This window comes from Pinus tabuliformis, chromosome 7 (genome assembly GCF_031772625.1).
Source record: "Pinus tabuliformis cultivar Carrire ecotype Pingquan chromosome 7, CPIR1, whole genome shotgun sequence".
Classification (NCBI taxonomy): domain Eukaryota; kingdom Viridiplantae; phylum Streptophyta; class Pinopsida; order Pinales; family Pinaceae; genus Pinus; species Pinus tabuliformis.
In genome coordinates, this window is record NC_142293.1 from 958,157,497 (window position 1) to 958,178,724 (window position 21,228).

The 21,228-nt window shown below is 42.8% G+C and overlaps 1 pseudogene; it reads right to left on the reverse strand.

Annotated features, from left to right (window-relative positions):
- Nucleotides 1-19,829: 19,829 nt before the first annotated feature.
- Nucleotides 19,830-20,888, reverse strand: LOC149250811 (uncharacterized; annotated as a pseudogene).
- Nucleotides 20,889-21,228: the final 340 nt, after the last annotated feature.

The following is a 21,228-nucleotide window of genomic DNA, read 5'->3' on the forward strand; positions in this document are numbered from 1 at the left end:
CAGAAAACTGAAATAAGGGAAGACTGTTAAGGACTAATTTAATAAGAACATACTTACCAGCAATGGTGAGCCAGGAAAAGCCCCAGGCAAGCAGCTTGTTCTTGAATTTCTCCAGTTGGGGAAGCGAATCTCTGTTGAAGGCCCTTTTAAGAAATACAAGAAGGCCCAGATACTTGAAGGAAGTCCAGTTTGAGGAGGCTACAAAATCAAAGGTTTTAGAAATGGAATTGAGCATGCTGGAAGTGGTGTTCCAGGAATAGATATGGCATTTGCCATTGTTTAAACTACTTCCCGAAATCAAACAAAACTCGTCCAAGACTCCTTTAAATCTGGAGGCTATAAGCATAGAGGCAGCTCCCAATAACAAGGTGTCATCCGCAAAGAGGGCATGATTGATGGTTTTAACACCTCTTGCTATACAAAGCCCAACAATTTCCTGGTCCATCATATTTTTTTGTCTAAATAGAAGCTGAGGACAGAGGCTTGAAGAACAAAAAGAAGGGGTGAGAGAGGGAACCCCTGCCTAAGCCCTCTCGTGGCTTTGAAAAAGTCAGCAGCTCTGTCGTTTACTAATGGAGCGATCCAAGGCTCCGAAATGCAGGCCCGAATCCAATTTATAAAATTCTCCCCAAATCCAAATTTGTGTAAGACTTTTAGTAGAAAACTATGCTTGATTCTATCAAAAGCATTTTCTAAATCAAGCTTGATAACCATACCTTGTTCCTTACGACTCATACTTGAGTGGATTTCCTCTTGGACCAACATGTAGTTGTCCACTATCTATCTCCCTTGAATGAATCCTCCTTGGCTTTCCGGAATGACTTTGGGGAGGATGAGCTTAAGTCTATTAGAAATGACTTTAGTAATCAGTTTGTAACCAATATTACATAGCGATATCGGATGAAACCTGTTGAAGGTGTTGGATCCTTTCTCTTTGGGGATGAGAGCAAGAAAAGCAGAGTTTGTGCTGCCTCCGATTTTATGGCAAGCTTGGGACTTAATAACCATTTTTTATAGGTATTTTTCCACAATCTGTTAGCAAGATTGGAGGAATCTGGCTGTAAATCCATCCAGTCTAGGGGCTTTGTCTGGGTTCATGGCGAAGAGGGCATCCTTGACTTCATTCTTAGTGACTTTAGCTTCAAGAAGGTGATTCATTTCAATAGTAATCAAGGAGGGAACCACCTCAATCATATCAGAGCTTTGGTCAAGATTTTTATCTTCACTATACAGGCTTTTAAAGTGAAGGGAGGCAACTTTTTTGATGCTTGCATTGTCTTTGTGAGTAATAGTGCCATCTTTGATTTCGGAAATGGAATTGGTACATTTCCTTGCATGAGCTGTTTATGGAAGAAGGAAGAGTTCCTGTCCCCTGCTTTAAGCCATAGACTGCTTGACTTAAGTCTCTAGTACTCTTCTTCTGCTAGACAAGCCTTGTGGTAGTTTTGCTGGAGCTAGGCTTCTTTGTCTAGAAACTCTTATTAAAACCTTAAATTAATACTATGTGTATATATATTTTTAAATATTATTATCGTATTTAATTTTTTTTATTTTAAATAGTATATATATAATAATTATGCCTTAAAGGAATTTTCTCTATAGAATTGGCAGAGCAAACATTGTTCAACCCGGCCAATCTCCTTGCTCACTTTTCGTCGTTCCATGTTATCATAATTAACACATGGAAACCATTCGTTGGTCACTTCGTACAAGGTTCTTCCAGTCTGTTTACTCCACATATAAAACCCAACTGCAATTCCAAATGCTTTTGCAACACATTTAATGGTAATTGATTTTAAAAGATTTTGCAACAAAAAAGAGAGGAAAATTTTAAAAGATTTTGCAACAAAAAGAGCGGTAAATGATTTTAAAGCATCATCAGATCTCAGACAGTGGAATTATGGGAAGCACTGGTTCCACTTAAATCTAGGGCTCGTCCAACTACTTACATCTTGCCTGAAACCATCTCACGACATAATATTTTCCATCAAAACGTGTTGTTTTTGAAGGGTGTAGAATGCAATGACCGAGACGATGCATGGACTCTTTCAAAAAACCCCAAAACCTCCACAATTTTTACACATGATCAAATTCTTTCTTGCCACCTTCATATAACATTCTTGAGAGACATTACACCAGTGATACCCATTTGTAGTTATGCAAAGACATACTATATGAACCCTCCGAAATCCATGCCTACATTAGTTTCTGCCGCTTTTGGGTCCCTACACAATTCATCACTTAGACTGGCAAAAGCATTCCTTGTACAAAATTTCCTTATAGCCTGTTGGACTCTGAGGCCTTTAGGTAGAACAAATTTTCTCCACCACAACAGTGACTTCGTTAATAAATTCTGTGAAGATATCAAATAGGGGATATGGGATCTCTTCAAGGAAGGAGAGCTCTCAATCATTGCTTTGGCCCATATTGGAATTGAGTATCAGGTACGGAAGGTGATTCTACTATGTGGATAGATAAATTGTACAACAATTTAGACCAAGAGAGTCACGACGATGGATTGACAATCCACAACACATTTTGGTTATCGTATTTCTCAGCTCAGGTTTGGTTCTTACTATTTATTTCTCAAACTTGGAAACATTACCATATTATCATCACAAACATTTCGTTTTGATATCCAATGAGATGGAAAAAAAGATCGGCGAAAACCAATTTATGCAAGTGAGCCACTTTTCTCTTGATACCGTTGGTGCTCTGTTATGGTAAAATGGTTGAAACTTGAAATTATATATTTTTAGGTTATAAGTCTAGCTCCCCTTTGTTTTGTGTTAGAGTTGAGGTATTTCCCCCACTGCCACTATATCGGTCTTTTAATTCCTCTTTACCAAACTCATCCAGGGCTAAGTTGACTCAAGTCTGGCACCAATATTTGGGGAAATAATCAAATCAAGCCCATTAAGAGATAACTTGGTCTAGAGCATTGTCACAATAGTAAAATTGTAACTAATTAGCCATTTTTAGTATGTCACCATAATTCATGGAGAGTAAACCATTGGGATTTGAATCCACCAGGGATGACACATTTCTCCTCCATAACCACCAAACTAGATCCAATTGGGAAAAAAATATCTAAACCTCAAAGATAGTATTGTTTATTATTTTTTATGATAAAAAATATAACTTTTTTTTCCATGTAAATCTAGAGAAAACCTTCCAGAAACTTCTCCATAATCCATGGACGTTAAATGTGGTAAAATGTTAGTCTTAATTACAAAGCCTAATATTGAAGGGATCAAAAGGGAACTTCTCCATGATCCATGGATGTTAAATGGGGTAAATTGTTAGTTTTAAATACATAGCTTAACCTTGAAGGGATTAAAAGGTAACTTCTCCCTTATTCATGAATGTTAAATGGGGTAAATTGTTAATCTTAATTATATAGCCTAATCCTGAAGGGATAAAAAAAGTTGAATTTGTGATGTCCTTAAATTTGAGAGAAAGATAATAGGCCTCACATCTAGCTCATGACCACTTAAGCTAACTCTCAGAATTTTTTTAATTTAAAAGACACATAATTTTTTTAATTTAAAAGACACAAGATAAGATTTAATCCATGGTCATGAGGTCCAGCATTGTGATGATGGGGGCATCATGGTGCAACACTCTGAGGTGCATCATGATGATGAGATGTAGCACAATGATAGGTGAAGGAGTCACCTTGGAGAATCAATTGAAGCAGCATGTCTTCAACTGATCTCATGTATCATCTTCTTAGAGATGATCTATGCTCTTATCTAGATAAGTCAAAATGTTGATATCTGTTGTAAATGTACTATCTCTCTCTCTCTCTCTCTACTGAACGATTGAAGAACATCTAAGAAGAATTGATCAAGGGTTTCCCCACATTGGGGTTTGTCCCTGGCTAGCGCCACATCTTGTGTCCTCTTGTCTTGGCTTGTCTTCTGCAATTTATGTTTATGTTCTATCTACAGTTTACTTTAATGTTGATGTGATTGCTAATCTGGAGAAGATATTGAGCTAACTGTGAAAATTGAAATAAATTGTTGTAAGCATAGAACATACCTAAAATTAACATGGTATCAGAGCTGAGGTGAAGACAATGCCCAAGCTAGAGTGAAAGAGCAATCACCAAAGACAGTCAGGAATGGACAAAAGGATCAATGGGTTCCTTATCCCTCTTCAAATTCATCGAGGGTGAAATCGAAGCAGAGAATATTATCAGAATGGCGCAGCGGAATATGGCCTACCTAAACATCACTTCATTGGGAAGACCGGATCTCAGGGTGGAAGGAAAGGCAAATAACTAGTTCAGCCATTATGTGAAGGAGTGTCCGAATGGCACTTGATGATGATAACAATCATTCTAGGCATATCTTCAATGGTCAGAGGAATGACAGGTAATGTAGGTCATCAAGGAAACGACCGACTCTTTAGAGAAAGCAAGGAATCCTAGGTATGAAGAATCAAATGTTGTATCTGATAAGATAAAAAAGTGCTATCTTGTATTGGCCCCTCCTTTAGATTCTTTGGGAATCTGGCTTAACAATTATAGTGCTTCAAGGCATTTCATCATATAGAAGGGTGCTCTCTCTAATTTGGTAGAGATGGAAACAATCGTGGGATTATACTTGGAGCCGATGCCACCTATCCTAGAAAGGGTGTAGGAAATGTTACCCCTCAATTGAATGAGGGTAACTCGATTCATTTACAAAATCTATTTTATGTACTTGATTGCAAGAAGAACCTGGTGTCCATTTCGACAATGGAAGTCAAAGGCTATAGGGTGGCATGCATCGATGGAAAGGTACGTGTTTGAAAATGAAATTTTCAAAGATATTTTCTCTCATGGGTTCAGGGTTAGCAATTTGTATCAAGTTGTAGGATGGTCCATTGGGGATCATGTCAATTGACATATCTCATCTATAGCACTGGAGGTCTACTTATTATGGGACCCTACCCTATGTGAGCCAAATGGTGAAAGGGATGCCTAAATTCAAGAAGAGAATGAAGGTACATGTCCGAGATGTATCAAATGAAAATCTTACAAGGGGATCATTCCCCTCATGTAGCAGGTCCACAGATTTGGAACAACCCGAGGGGTTTGAGATTCATGATTAGGAATCTCATGTATGCAGGTGGAAGAAAGCCCTCTATGGCTTGAAGCAAAACACCCGGGGGCCTAATATGAGAGGATTGATAGCTGTCTGATGAAGCTGAGATTCACTAAAAGTGAAGCCGATCCAAACCATTATTTGAAGGTTGTGGATGTGTTGGGTAGCGAAGACCCCGTGTAACGTTTTGGGGCTCAAAGCCCGCAATTTTGGGTAAAGGTATGGTAAAGACTCCACGAGATGCGCGGAGTGTGAAGTGTAATGATTCAAGTCAAAGGGTTGTCCACCCAAAAATAATGTAAAATGAGTCGGCCTGCAGACCATGGAAATGTATAAATAGAGCAAGGCCCTATGGTTAGAAAGTAGTTTTTTGATAGGTATTCTTTTGATTTGGAATGTAATGGGTTTATGAGGCAAGAAGTCTTGGAGCGTCTGTAAGTCTGAGTCGAGGGAGTTGGTAGAGAGATAAAGGCTCTACAGCTATGTGCGCAGAGGCCTGGTAAAGTCTGCAGCTGTGTGCACCGACCCCTGCAGCTGAGTGTGCAGGGCGGATCTAGTTGTATTGAAGAGAAGATCAATAAAGATAAGAATTTCTGAATCATTGTGTGGTTTCTTGCAAATCTGTCTGTTGCTTATGTTCTGAATTTATGCATGATTTGTTATATGGGTTTAGATATTTCTTTATAATTGCATGCAAATGGTTTTAAGTTTAAATGTTTGCTTAAAGACTGTAAAATATAGATCTGATCTATAACAAACTCATAAATAATAACTCTTAAAGAAGTGCCTTGTTCCGGATCTACGCGAAAGTAAAGTAGTGGACTTGTAGAACGGTTCGCAAACCCTCCAAATCACATCAAGACATCCCTGGGGTGTGGAAACCTGGTTCCAACACCCTCCCTTGCTACCTTGGGTGAGACCTCAATCCTCACTCCGCGGGCTGTTGCCGAAAGGGCCGGTAGTTGTGGGATTTGTTTGGCTAATAACTCTTCCGAACCTAGGTCAGGGCCCAATAAGCCAACAAATGGTTCCATTGCCAGGGCTAGGATCTGCCTAAGGGATGTCTGATGTTGAAACATTGGAACCCTACAAAGAAAGAGCTTGAAGATTGGTTGGACCAGAAGCTTCACGAGTTCGTGGTTCAGGAAAACAGAAATCCGCGGATATTAGAAGAAAGGTGGTTGGATCGTTGCATATACATAGATATCCATGAGATCTTCTTTGCGTCATTCTCGACAGAGTTGTATGAGTGGATCCCGAGGCTAGTTGACAGCATGGGAAGGTGCAGACTAGATCAACCCATTATGTGGACTCCAGAATTGGTGCGCAGGCTAGAAGCATCTAAAGACAAAATCGCACGCGCAGTAGATCACTGGTTGGATCAAATAATAGGAGGGTTCATCACTGAGTTCGCGATAGACACAACTGTGAACTATAGTGAAACAGAAAGGCGTTTTCTCCAAGGACCGTGGGGTAAGTACATCAAATCGTTGAATACTTGGATTAAAATGTTGTTATGTGAAAAATGAATTATGCACGTTTATTGATGTCTGGCATAACGCAGAGTAGAAGAGGCTACCGAGGAACCGAAGGATTAGAGAACAGTCCTTTGATTTCTATTTCATGAGAAAGTGAGGAAGAACTCACAGGGTTCTCTCCGAGAATCACAGTCCAGTTGATTGGGTAGTGCATCCCGCTAATACCACCACCGTCCATGCCATCACCTACTTCTCCTACATCGAATCCATCTTCGCCGACCCCACCTCCGCCACCACCGAAGGTTGCGATGGCAAGTGCAGTCAAGTTGCCGGTATTTAAAGGCATAGGAAACGAGGAACCAGGTCAGTTCTGGTTTGTGGTAAAGGCTATATGGGAAGCCCAAGGCATAATGGATGATAACATCAAAAAGGCTACTCTGGTTAGCATGTTGCAGGACTGCATGTTGACATGGTATATAAAATACTGAAGCGATCATCTGAATGCGGGAATAGTGGCGATCTAGAACGAGTTGACCAGAGAATTTAGTCGGCCAAAATCGGAGACACAGTCGGTCATTGGGTTCAAGGAGATCGCAATGTTACCTGGTGAAACCCCGTGGGATCTGGATCAGAGATTGAAAAGCACAATCTGCGAGGCTAACATGACATTGATGGATGTGCAGCATTGCGCGTGGTTTGTAGCATCTTTGACACCACACCTGAGGACGACGCTATCACAGCAAAAGATCTCAACCCAAGCCGAACCATTAGAGACAACAATGAGGTTGCAAAACTCCAATATAGGATACGGGGTTGGGAGTTCAACAAATCCACGCGCAACTACAAAACCTGTGCTTAGAAATGCAAAGCTTGAAGCAAGAAAGGGTGCTCCAACCGGAGGCACATACAGAGGGCGGGTGCATTAAGTACAAGAGTCAAGGACACGACAAGGACCACTGCCCCATCTTCATGAACTATCTAATGGGAGGGGTCTGATGCCATTAAAGCTGGAGGTACAAGCAGGGCCAAGTGCGGCACCCGCGCTCTGGTGCGCATTTTGTCAAGTGGGGAGGAAGCACGCAATAGACAATTGCCACCTGTTGCAGAAGTATACCGAGACCCCGCAGCAGCTGTATTGCGACTTTTGTAGATCAGTGGGTCACGACGAGCGAACGTGTCGAAGTTACAATTTAATGATGGAAACAACCCTAGCCTATCGAGTGTAGACTGAAGCGCGAGGTTTCGACCCAACCGTTGGGCTATGGGGGGATTTCAAGGACGTGGATGGGGAAGAGGAATGGGGCCCAGCCTAGGACGCGGACAGCTGATTTGTTATAATTGCGGAGGACCAGGGCACTATGCTCGCAACTGTACGAATCCAACGAGAATATCTTGTCCATACTAGGAGCAATTTGACCATGAAATAGTAGAATGTCCAACGCTTATTGTCTAGATGCATGAAAAGGGGGTATTGCAGCCCACTCCGACTCAAAATGTCCAAATGATGAGGTCAGAACCCACGACGAGGACCCCAGCGTAAACATTGTATTAAGGAGCAGTGCAACCACCAGAGGGGATGCGAGGAAATAACCTGGAGAAGACGAGAGGGGTCGCGGTGCTCTGACAAAGGAACCTGACTTGGAAATAGAACAGGTGAAAGGGATGTCTAAAGAAGCTCAGATGAGCTTCACGGAAGTCTCTACCCCAGGTGATAGGGATCCAATTGAGCTGGAATGGATCCCTCTATGCTTACCACCCTTTTAGAGACATGTATGAAGTTGCTATGTGATAATAGGGTGGTTAAAGGACTCCAAGAGTTGATTACTAGGTGCGTGGGATCAGGGGAACCACGCATAGTTCGGAAACTAGGGAAACATGCTCTATGCACCGGGCGAGAGATGCAGATGACGACACAAATCTATGAATATGAGATGGACTGTATTACCTAAGAAAACATGGGAACGTATGGGTAGGCCCGCACTACAGTGGTCTCCTATTCAACTACGGATGGCCAACCAGCAAAAGATCCTACCGATGGGACGACTACAAGGGGTGACAGTGGACATTGAAGGAGTAAGTACGCAAACCGATTTTGAGGTAATAGATATTGTTGATGACAGTAATCCATACTCTGCATTGCTAGGAATAGATTGGGCCACGGACGTGAATGGGGTTATCAATTTAAAAAGATGGAAAATGACATTCGAGAAAAAGTCACTTCGTGTCATAGTTCCACTGGACCCAGCTGAAGGAGTGTGCTACACCGAGGCGGTGCACGAAAAAGACAGTGACGATGAACTAGATTGCATCTACCAGATAACAATGCAAGACCAAGATCGGGTGAATCCCTCAGCGGACGGAAGACTCTCATGGGAGCGCAATAGTTCTTGCACATCGGATTCAGATGAGGAGATTGAAAGATGGCAGAACAGATTGCAGGAAGTCACCACACTCAACTGTAATATGATGATTAGATCATTGCGACACGTAACCACTGAAGTAAGACAACGACCAACGGATAACGACGCCACAAATGAGGAGCAGTCCGTCAACCCTGGTACTTCAATCATAGAATAGGAGTGGCATAGTGCGACGCAAAAAGCACCATGCACACTTGTATGGCGTAGGAAGACGAGGTGGAGTGAGCACGGACATAGAAGGCAGTTATGGGTTAAAGGACTTCTGCAGCGACCAAGGCAACTACGATCTAGCAGTTCGAGTACCCGTCTACAACGGAGCCCACAATGGTATGAGGTGCAACCACCGACCCAACGACATCTGCGCATCACAAGGGTTCATTGGGCTAAGAAAATCCTAAACCAAGCAGGGTGTGCACAGAGAACTCTACTTGTGAATAAACGCGCTGAAATCAGGGCACAGGAAAACTTGGACGAGGAAATCCAGCAGTTGTGGGAAGCCATTCGGCGTGGTAATGTGAGACTTCGCGAGTTCGAGGAAGCGGGGATCAGGTTAAGGAGGAAAAGTGCGAGGTTGGATGAAGAAATTGACAAAATAAAATTCGGAGTCACACAAACGGGCCACGTGAAAGAGCCACTAAGGGAACCGGACCTAACCGGCCCTCCTACACTACTAGCACAAGCCGTGACCCTGCTATCATGGTTGCGACTGCACCCTAGGGCACAAGGGAGCATCGACCGTAATACGCTACCAGACTCAAAGGAACGCAAAGGGTGCCCATAGCCCGAGCTAGCAGGGAAGACGAAGGCTCACACGAAGGGTGTGGCCACCTGACTATCTGTAGGAGGCACAGTCTCAGCACTCCACGCAGTTGAAAGAGGGCGTGGGACTATAAAACAGGCTACGGGAAAACTGCGTGATTTGGCCATGGCGCGCAAGGCCAGTCAAATGCATAGGAGGAATCCATGTACAATGGGCTGCATTGCCACGGGGGAAGGATGGAAGGTGACCGTTGCAGGTACTGTTCATGATAAGACATCCCATTTAAGATGCCAAGGAGCGAGCAACGGGCAATTATGGCAAAGGGGTAACTGCTATGATCGCATTAATGAGCCACGAATAGGGTGAAAGAACGAATTTGAATTTGAAATCGTATATAACAAGCAAGGGACGGGGCACACAACTAAGCCTAATCATTGGAAGAATAGAATGCCCTGGGTTCAAGCCGAGAGGAGCAAGATGGATGACACACCGATGGAAGAAAGCCCGTGGTTTCAGGCAATGCCAAAGGAATGGTGAGAGGCGTTCCTCAAGTTGATGATCACCAAGGACGTTCCACAGAATCCTACACCACAAGTAGCCGAAATCCCTAAATCACCTAGGACGCCGCGGACCAAGAAGGACCCCCAGATACCTGGCCAAGTAAGAAGGTTTCCGCGACATCTACGATTTAGCAAGCTCACAGTGCAAGAAAAGGCCAAGGATGTTACAACTGAAAGTGACGAGGAGGAAGAGGGACCTCTGACCTATGTCAAAGAAATAAACCCAGACGAGGAAGGCGAAGCAAATATCTAGCCAATCCAACGACCCAAGTATGTTCCTCCAATCAAAGGGAAGGCTAAGGTCCCTATAAATCTAGATGACGTTGACAACATACTCATCACCCCGTCTCTTCCAAAAAGGGTTCCACTTGAAGGCACGGTGACTGGTTGTATTTTGACGATGAAATTTGAAGACTGGGACCTTTCAGATATAGAAAAATTTCCCCATTTGGCGACTAGCAAACTAATGGAGCAAAGCGTGGAGGGGATGGTTACAACACTTCAGCCAAAGGAATGGTTGCGAAAGGTGGAGGAAGCTGGGTTGCTCTGTCTCCTATCCATTCCCCACTTTCTCCGGCCCCCTATTACAATATTTGTCATCAGACAGTTGCACTGTCTAGTTCATGATGGATACTTATGGATAGATAACCCCGTCCACATCACGGCAGAACTCATTCATAGGATCTCGCAGCTCCCTTGTGAAGGAAGAGACCCCAGGGATATCATTGATAAGAGTGGCGACGTGACAATGACAAAAACCCTGAAAAAGAAATACAAGTTGGAGAAAGGGCAGCAAGGGTATACTATTGACAGTATTTTGGACAAAGCGGTCTGCATTGCTACCCAGTTGCTGGCAGGGAAAGTGATGTGGAAATTCCGAAGCAACGAGGTTCCAACGATAGTCGTCATGCTAGCTGAGAAATGTGCAGTAGGGGAATGGTTCAATTGGGTGCAGTTCCTCTGTGACGAGTTTTTGACCAACTGTAGGGAGGTCCAAGAGGAGGGAAAGACCTTCCACTATGCATGGCTGTTGTTGTCCATCATGCTAGTTACCAGTGAATTACCCAAAGATAGCCAATTTCCCTCTTTGGACCAGGATTGGCCAAAAGCTGCCAAATATGCGTCACTCTGGGCGACCAAGGATGCTGCAAGAATCCAGGGCATCAAGATTTTTTGGATACTGATGGACGCAAACGTCCGATAATGGATCACCCAGCAACCCCGGCTGTCCAATGAAATCTATGACAGTGTGAAGCACATCGCCAAGTTTAAAGCAGACATGCACTTTGTCTACATTCGGGCGCGCAAGGACCCCGACCAGACGTGGACTACACTTCCTTTCATTGCCATTGACGAAGTTATTGATGCGGTATTGGATACTTGGCCACCGGAATGGCACGGACTAGATGCGGTGGGGCGCGATGAGGCTGCCATCCAGAAACAGAAAGCTGAAGCTAAGCATGCAACACAGCAGAAGCAGAACGAACAACACGCTGTGGAAGTTCGAGCGGCCCAGGAGGTGGCGCAGAGTTCGACAGGCAAGGCACCAGCAGGGGGCTGCAATAGCAAAGGATGAAAGTGGTTCGAAGGTGCCCACAGAGACAACCGAGGATACAGGGACAGAAGGAACATCACCAACCACCACGGGGGCACCCTTAAAACGGTCGCCGCTGACAGAACGGATGAAGCCGCGGAAAAAGGCCAAGGCGTCTAAATGGGATGGAGGAATGACCACATTGACTGAGGGCGACCTAGGTGACATAGGGGACACAGTTCGCGAAGTCACCCAGGAAGCAATAGACAAGGCCATGTCGGAGCAACAGATTGTGTTGGGGGCGCTCCGCGCGCAAATATAGGAACTTGGGACATGGGCATCGCAGCCGGGAACCATTGCTACTCAGGGAGTTACGGGTATGTTAGCCACTAAGCAGCTGTTAAAGGCCCAAATGGCTCATACTATCGCGATCCCAACAGGAGCATTGATATCAGAAAATGTAGTGGACAAAGCTGTGGTGGGCCAGCTTATGGGGCTTGGATTAAATTTGGCTGCCCTCCTGTGCGAAAGCTTGTACCAGCTCCAGGACATCGCAACGATGGAGCTCCATGCCAAGGAAGGACGCACAGAATAGGTCCTCAGCGAATAGAAAATTAATATAAAACAACTGAGCCTAGAACGGTACGAAGCCATTGCACAGAGTCAACAGTTGGAGTAACTGGTAGGGGAAGCATGTTCGTGTGCCCTTGAGCTAGAGATTGTGGCCGAGTTGCTTGTTGGCATGCGAATCCACAAGCGGGCTAGTGGGTTCCGTGAAGCAAAGGAGGAGGACACGAGGATTCATTTGGATCTTAGCTTATAGATCACAGAGTTGAAACTACAGGTATAGCCTTCGACGCCACTAGAGGTCACCGAGCAGCGCAGAGGCATCATTATATCAGGGCAGGAAACGATCACACGTGCCATGAAGGAGTGCATTGACTTGTTGGATCAGTCGCTTATTACGCTCAATTCACTCCAGGAAGATCCAACCTTACAGTGATTGGAAACCAAGGCTAGGGAGCTCCAACAAGCCTATGATAATGTCAGAGGAACCCCGCAGACGGTTGCTATAACGCAACGCTTGGCCAAGATGAGGGAGGCCCAGGCCCTGAAGATACAAGTTGATGTTGATTGACAAAAGGAAGAAGTGCTTAAAGAACGTCTCTAGCCATGGCTTGATGAGGCATTCACGGTTTCCACCGCTATCGAGCACAAGGTGGCACACATGTAGGCAGAATATGCACCCGGTGAAGTAGCTGAAACAAAGATTGAGGTGTCGGCGGCCTGCATCGAACAGGTACAACGGATGGCGGAAGAGTTTGCTGCAAGAACAAGCGAAGCAAAGAAGTTTCATATTGACCTTTGTGCAAATATTGTCGCACCAACCAAGTGACTCGGGACGAGTCATGATGATTGTGTTGGGGGATTGTTAGGTAGCAAAGGCCCCGCGTAACAGTTTTGGGGCTCAAAGCTTGCAATTTTGGGTAAAGGTATGGTAAAGACTCTGCGAGATGCGCAGAGCGTGAAGTGTAATGAGTCAAGTCAAAGGGTTGTCCACCCAAAAATAATGTAAAATGAGTTGGCCTGTCCATGGTCCACAGACCATGGAAATGTATAAATAGAGCAAGGCTCTATGGTTAGAAAGTAGTTTTTTGGTAAGTATTCTATTGATCTGGAATGTAATGGGTTTATGAGGCAATAAGTCTTGGAGCGTCTGTAAGTCTGAGTCGAGGGAGTTGGTAGAGAGATAGAGGCTCTGCAGCTGTGTGCGTAGAGGCCTAGTAGAGTCTGCAGCTGTGTGCGCGGACCCCTGCAGCTGAGTGCGCAGGGCGGATCTAGTTGTATTGAAGATAAGATCAATAAAGATAAGAATTTCTGAATTATTGTGGGGTTTCTTGCGAATTTGTTTGTTTCTTATGTTCTGAATTTATGCATGATCTGTTATATGGGTTTAGATCTTTCTTTATAATTGCACACATAGGGTTTTAAGTTTAAATGTTTGCTTAAATACTGTAAAAAGTAGATATGATCTATAACAAACTCATAAATAATAACTCTTAAAGAAGTGCATTGTTCCAAATCTACGCAAAAGTAAAGTAGCGCGGAGCTACAGAATGGTTCACAAACCCTCCAGACCACATCAAGACATCCCTGGGGTGTGGAAACCTGGTTCCAGCACCCTCCCCTACTACCTCGGGTGAGACCTCAATCCGCGCTCAGCAGGCTGTTGCCGAAAGGGCCAGTAGCTATGGGATTTGTTTGGCTAATAACTCTTCCGAACCTGGATTAGGGCCCAATAAGCCAACAGGATGATAGACCTTTCATACCGACACCTTCAGAGAAATGACCTATTTCTGACAGGTGCAGACCCTCTCACTTGAAGAAGTAAGAGGGAGTTGGATTCCAAATATGGAATGGTAATCTGCAAGCCCATGTCTACCTCGAGGATCTTAACTTTCAAAAGTAATATGGTGGTGATGTCGGACTAGATTTGGGAAATGCCTCTGAGTTTCATAAACTCATCTGCATTGATGTTCTTGGTGAACTTCCATTCGTATATATGCCTTGCAGTTAGCATGGTGAGCTCATATTTGGTTGAGCCTCACTAGATTGGTGCCAAGAATCTTTTGAGATATCTTCAGGGCGCAATCTCTCATGGATTGAGATACACTGTCGGAAATATGAAGCTGCATGATTATTTGAATGCTTATTAGGCAGGCAGTGTGGAGGATCGCTAGAGAACTTCTTAGTGTTGGTTCTCTTTGGATTCTGCTTCGATATCATGAATGAGCAAGAAGTAGAAGTCGGTTGCTATAAGCACTGACGAGACCGAATACATAGCTGCAAGTATGATCTCGTGTGAAGGTCCCTGGTTGTGGAAGCTCATCAGTGAGCTGTTTGGACACATGATGAATACCACTATGATTCTTTGTGACAGCCAGGGGGAGATTCGATTATTGAGGAATCCCGTATTCGATGATTGCTCCAACAGATAGACATCAAATACTACCTTATCTAGGATATGGTAAGTCAATGAGCGAGGAGGCACCATCGCATTGAGACTAATGTACAGGTTGCAGACACTTTGTCAAAGCCCCGGGGAAAGGTCAAATCTGTGATTTTCCCGAACGACTTGGAGTCGTTGAGAGACCTTCGTATAAGGGTCCTACATGTCACATGCACTGAGCTCTGGGAGCTGTGGGGGCTTGGGGTACTTACTAGAGCAACATAAGGCCACATGGTGACTCACCCTCCCCTGGTGGTGCGCTATGTATAGGGTGACAGTTTCAACCTTTCCCTGTGATACCTCATGGCAACTATGGAACAGGATGATTAGTTCTCCTGTGGGCCGGGATGATTAGTTCTCCCATGGCAACTATGGAACATGATGATTAGTTCTCTTGTGGGCTGGGATGATTAGTTCTCCCATGGTGACTATGAGCAGGATGATTAGTTCTCTTGTGGGCCAGGATGATTAGTTCTCCTGTGGCGACCAATGGATAGGATCATTCGTTCTCCTGTGGATAGGATGATTAGTTCTCCTGTCGAGGCATCCTACCCATGTAGTCTGGGATTCATGGGAAGTACCTCTCATCTGATCAATGAGAAAGGAAATGGTGTTAGGGACCATAGTAGTACTATCGATGGATGCATCGTTGTATCTACCGTACTCCCTATTTTAAGATGACCTCCATTGATCTGGGATAAGTATGAGTGGTTTGAGACACTCTCTTGTGATAGTGATCTGGGATCAATGAAACTGACTTTGGGTCAATAAGAGTGGTATGACACACTCTCCTCATATGAAACTAACTTCGGGTCAGTAGAGAATGGTATGAGACATTCTCAATCTATTCTTCTTCTTCATGGTTTAGCAGAGCAGAGAAGAGCTCAACAGAGAAGAGCAGAGCAGAGCAAAGTAGAGCAGAGCAGTGCAGAGCAGAGCAGTGCAAGGCATTGATGGTCGAGATAGTACAGTCGGACATATGGATCACTGGATGGAGTTCTCCATAGTTGAGAGGGAGTGTTAAATTGGCAACTAGGGACAAACTCCGTGTGGGTCATCTTATTTATGGCAGCTGAAGTTTTTTCTTGGATCCCTCTCATCGAGAGGTGTAGGATTGATCTAAAGATCATCCGATTTTGATAAGTATTCATGGAGATATGAATTTATTTGTGTTATAAGACAATTCGTTAAGGTCGGCCAACAACCAAATAAACCCCACAAGTGCTCAACGTTTTAGTATAAAAGGAGATGACTTGAGAGTCATTTCTCACACACGCTTCTACCTTGATTTCTCTCCACTTGTCTTGGGTTTTAGTGGAAGGGAAATCTAGGAGTGGAAGCCCTAGACGTTGGAGGAAAGAAGACTAAGGGAGTTGCGCTAGAGGAGATGCCCTAGCCCTAGACGTTGTCAAATAAGAAGTCAAAAACGCTGTCAAGGAAGCATGCCCTAGCCCTAGCCGTTGTCAAAGAAGAAGTCAAAAACACTATCAAGGAAGCATGCCCTAGCCACAGTCTTGGAGGAATCTTATCACAGCTAAGAGAGGCCCTAACGCTATCCAAAAGGCAACCCTAGACGCAGTCTAAGGGAGGCCCTAACATTGTCCAAAAGGCAGCCCTAGACGTATTCTAAGAGCAGCCCTAAACGCTGTCCAAAATGCAGCCCTAGACACAGTCTAAGAGAGGCCCTAACATTGTCTAAAGGCAGCCCTAACACTAACCTACGGTGCCCTAGATGCAGGCCTAATACGGCTGAAAAGGTGGGCTGTAGGTGACCCTCAAAACAGGGACAACATGAGAGTTTGAGGACTCAAACATGCCCAGGACAACAATGCTAATAATTGGGACAACAACAAGACATGGTGTTGCAATAGCAATTGGGACAACAGCAAGACATGGTGCTGCAATAGCAATTGGGACAGCAGCATACTATGATGGGACAACAATGACATTGATGGGACAACAACATACTATGATGGGACAACAATGACATTGATGGGACAACAACATACTATGATGGGACAACAATGACATTGATGGGACAACAACATACTATGATGCGACAATAACATACTATGATGGGACAGCAATAAAAACAATGGGAAATCAAGCTAACATGGAATGGCTATGTCACTAATAGTGGGACAGCAGTATGCAACATAGGACAGCAGTGGCTATCATGGTGCAACAATGGCACATGGGACAACAGTGCAACATAAGGTGCAATAGTATGATGTGTACAACATGGTCATGAGGTCCAACATTGTGATGATAGGTGCAGCATGGTGCAACACTGTGAGGTGTAGCATGATGACGAGATTTAGCACAATGATAGGTGAAGGAGTCACCTTGGAGAATCAGTTGAAGCAACATGTCTTCAACTGATCTCATGTATCATCTTCTTAGAGATGATCTATGCTCTTATCTAGATAAGTCAAAATGTTGATATCTGTTGTAAATGTACTATCTCTCTCTCTCTCTCTCTCTTTGCTGAACTATTGAAGAACATATCAGAAGAATTGATCAAGGGTTTCCCCACATTGAGGTTTGTCCCTGGCTAGCGCCACATCTTGTGTCCTCTTGTCTTGGCTTGTCTTCTGTGATTTATGTTTATGTTCTATCTGCAGTTTACTTTAATGCTGATGTGATTGCTAATCTGGAGAAGATATTGAGCTAACTGTGAAAATCGAAATAAATTGCTCTAAGCATAGAACATACCTAAAATTAACACAGAGTCTTTGGCTGAACAAATTGATTGAATGGAATGCTTTTGGTTGGCTGATCTATGAACACTCCACATTACTTAGTGGTTTTATTTATTTTATTGATATGCAAAACCCAGTAGTATACTGAACTGAAAGAAGATATCTAAAGGGCATCAAAATTAATAGTTTTTTCATTGGGTCAATGATTAATTATTTGGAAGAACATAAACAGAAAAGTCTAAATTCTTAGATCTCGCTGTTAATTGATGATTGCTTTCATTTCTTCAAGACTTCAAGTATTGAGATCTTGCAACCAATCACTGAAAACAGCGAATTGACATTAGAACATCATGGAGTCATCTTTTTATAAGTTCGAGCTATTGTATTGATGGCCTTGCTTTTGAGAAATGTTTTCGATTCATTTTATCATTGCATTGCATTCCTCAGTCCAAGGAGGACTGAAGAGGACAAAGTTGTCATATCTTGTTTCCAGGGCCAATTCTGTAGGTTGGTCAATGGTCATTATCAAAATTCAATTGCTTGTGCATGTGTAATTCATTGAAAGAGAAAAACTGGACTTGACAGGACTGGACTGGGTGCACATTCAATGGCACAGACTCCCCATCTTCTTGGACAGAGTTACTGCCACTGGATGTGCACCAACTTCCAAGCATTGTCTGGGTAATCTCTTGGTTACAAATGAGTCTTTCTCCTCTACTTAGTCTGTCTCTTTGATATGGTATGCAGTGAAAACACTGACCTTATTTGATGCAGGTTGTGACATGCCTCTGTCAATTGAGTCAAGGACCAACCTTTGGAATAAAAGGAAGAGCTGCAGAGGGGGATACAGTCAAGTAATTCCAATGGATGAATTCAACTTCCACTTGACAGGAGATATTCATGCTATTATAGCTGCAAACAATCTTCTTGTAGCTTATATCGATACACGCTATGCCCCATAAACAAAGAAGGAAAACAAACTTTTGCAAAAATCATGAAGAAACATCTAGAGAAATTGGACATTCATAAGGATTATCCTGATGATCTCACTCCCGAAGATGTAAACAAATTTGCTAGGTTTGACATAGATCCGGAATCCATTACTTGGAGAAGAGTTATAGATGTCAATGATTGTTTCTTAAGGAAAATTACAGTTGGTCAAGGACCATATGAGAAAGGAATGGTGAGACAAACTAGTTTTGATATATATGTAGCTAGTGAAATCATGGTTGTTTTAGCCCTTACAACTTCTCTTGGAGACATGAGAGAAAGGCTCGGGAAATTGCTTCAATCTCTCTGTTGAGTTGATTTCACTTTCGAAATTCATATTGTTGAGTCCATTTATGTCCTTATAAAATTGAGTTCACCTTGCTAAGTCAATTTCCTCATAAGCATTTTGACTTCACTTGTTGAGTCTATTTTCTTATAAAATTGCTAAGTCAATTTTCGACTACACTTTCTAAGTCAATTTTCTTATAAGCATATAGACTTCATTTGCTGAGTTGATTTTCGTGTTCATATCAACTTCTCTTTCAAGAAACTTGACCCTTAGTCGATGCTTTTCTCCTGGTCAGTTTCTCCAGGATCTCCAATGATTTCTGAGCACAGTAACTAAATTGTGGATCTATGTACTATGTACAATCTCAAGCTTATTCAATCATGATTAATTAATGGTTTAACTGCTAATGGCTTCAGCATCACCAAATTTTTGTACTTCATATGTATAATTAGAAACTTAAATTGAAAATTGCAGCCTCAAGATTCTAATTGTTGCTGAACTCAATTCAACACGAAATGGACAACAATCATTACATAGTTGTTGTATTTCAGTCAGTTAATAGGAAAAATAGTTTATGAGTGACGCTATCAGAAATATAGTTGGAAATTCTTCATTTTAACCATCAATTCAACTACAAGTAGCACACTAACTGTAGCTAAGAACACCAATAAGCCATACATAGTATTTAGCATTACCATAGAGACATTCATCATTGAATCCATTAACAAAGCTAAGTGAAGCATTTCACGCATAGAAATTACCCCACAACCACAAAGAAGCCCTTACACAAAGACATTGTTTACCCCGGAAACCCAAATTGGAAAGCCAACTTATAATGCTTTCTTAGTGCTCTTATTTTGCAATCTCTAGTTAATGATTGGCTTACTGCCTTTTCATCCTGTCCATTGAATATCACTTTATTCTCATCCAATAGACAAGATGCAGAGGCAATGAGCCAATCATTGACTAGTGCATGGTGCTTAATATTTTCCTCTAGTCATTGTAGAATGGAAATTTCCAGGTCTGTGTAGAATGATAGTCATTGCAGAATGGAAAATTCCAGTTCTGTGCCAAATGATAGTCATTGCAGATGGGCTCTTGAATTTCAGACACAAAATTATTCAATGTGCATCTCAATAGGATTACCTTCTTTAACCCAGGGATAAGAGCCGAAAGAGCTATGAATATCTGGGTCAATCTCTCGCGTCTTTTTCGTTCATTCATAATGTGATCCTGACTATGACCTGATGTCTTTGCTGGCACTGGAGGATTCATTATTGAAGTAGATATATTCGCATCTAGGAAATTATTTCCCATGAAAAAACATTGTGTTGAAAACAATTCTCCTCCTGCAGACAAATTAAATGTATCTAGACCATGGTTAATGCCAGAATGAGAAATACAACTCTTCTGTCCAGCAGATCCCTTGGAAACCATGATCTCTCCCTACATAGTGGGGGTTCTTGGTGCCGCTGTTTCATATATGTCATCTTTCACTTGTGGGAGACTCGTAATATAACTTTCAAGCTGCTGGGGTAAGCAGTGTTGTTGCTGAACTTGAACGTTCTGCACAGAATTTTGCAAGTAGACAGAGGAGAATGGCAATTGAGATGAAGTTGAATCCCAATTATTAACCTTTGGAATTTTCACAGGCCTCTCGTAACCTGTTAGAACTTCCGAAAACCTGACACCCGAATTATATTCTGGGCATGCTGTTGAGGGAATTTTGATATTCTCCATGGGGTTGAATGACTGAAAGGATCCACCCTGGTCAAATTCTCATGGGGCTGATAGTCCATCGATATCGGTAATTGCTCTAGAGTTGGAGTAGACAAAGTGCTATATTGCCTTAAAAGTGTAGGATCTTCCATGCTCTGTAAAAATAAGAAATGCTAGTCATCTTGATGTCAATGACTCTCCATCTTATGTGAAAGCTCGAATAAGAATATAGATGAATTTGAAGCATACCAAAGCTGACAACCATTGAGATGATAACATTTCCATCTTCATAGTCTGAGATTTTGGATTTGTCAACGAAGTTCTTTGAAGCATCTATAAAAAACCATGGAGGAATTATTGTCTTGGGAAGCCTCAGATACATTATCAAGAACATTTCAAATACCAACGAAGAATGAACAAACAATGATCAAACATAGACTACAGAATGCAAAAATTTACAAAGGGAGAAACCAGAGGTTGCCATTTATTATTTTGTAAGGAATTGTTAAAACAACACATGCTTGACTCTTGAGATTCCAGAAAAGGACATAACAAATTAGGTGGAGAAACTTTCCCTACTCCAACTTCAGAGGGTAATGTCAATGCTATATATTGTAACAAAAGGAAATGGGGATTGCTGTCTTGAGAGAAAATTTAATGTAACCTTTCACAC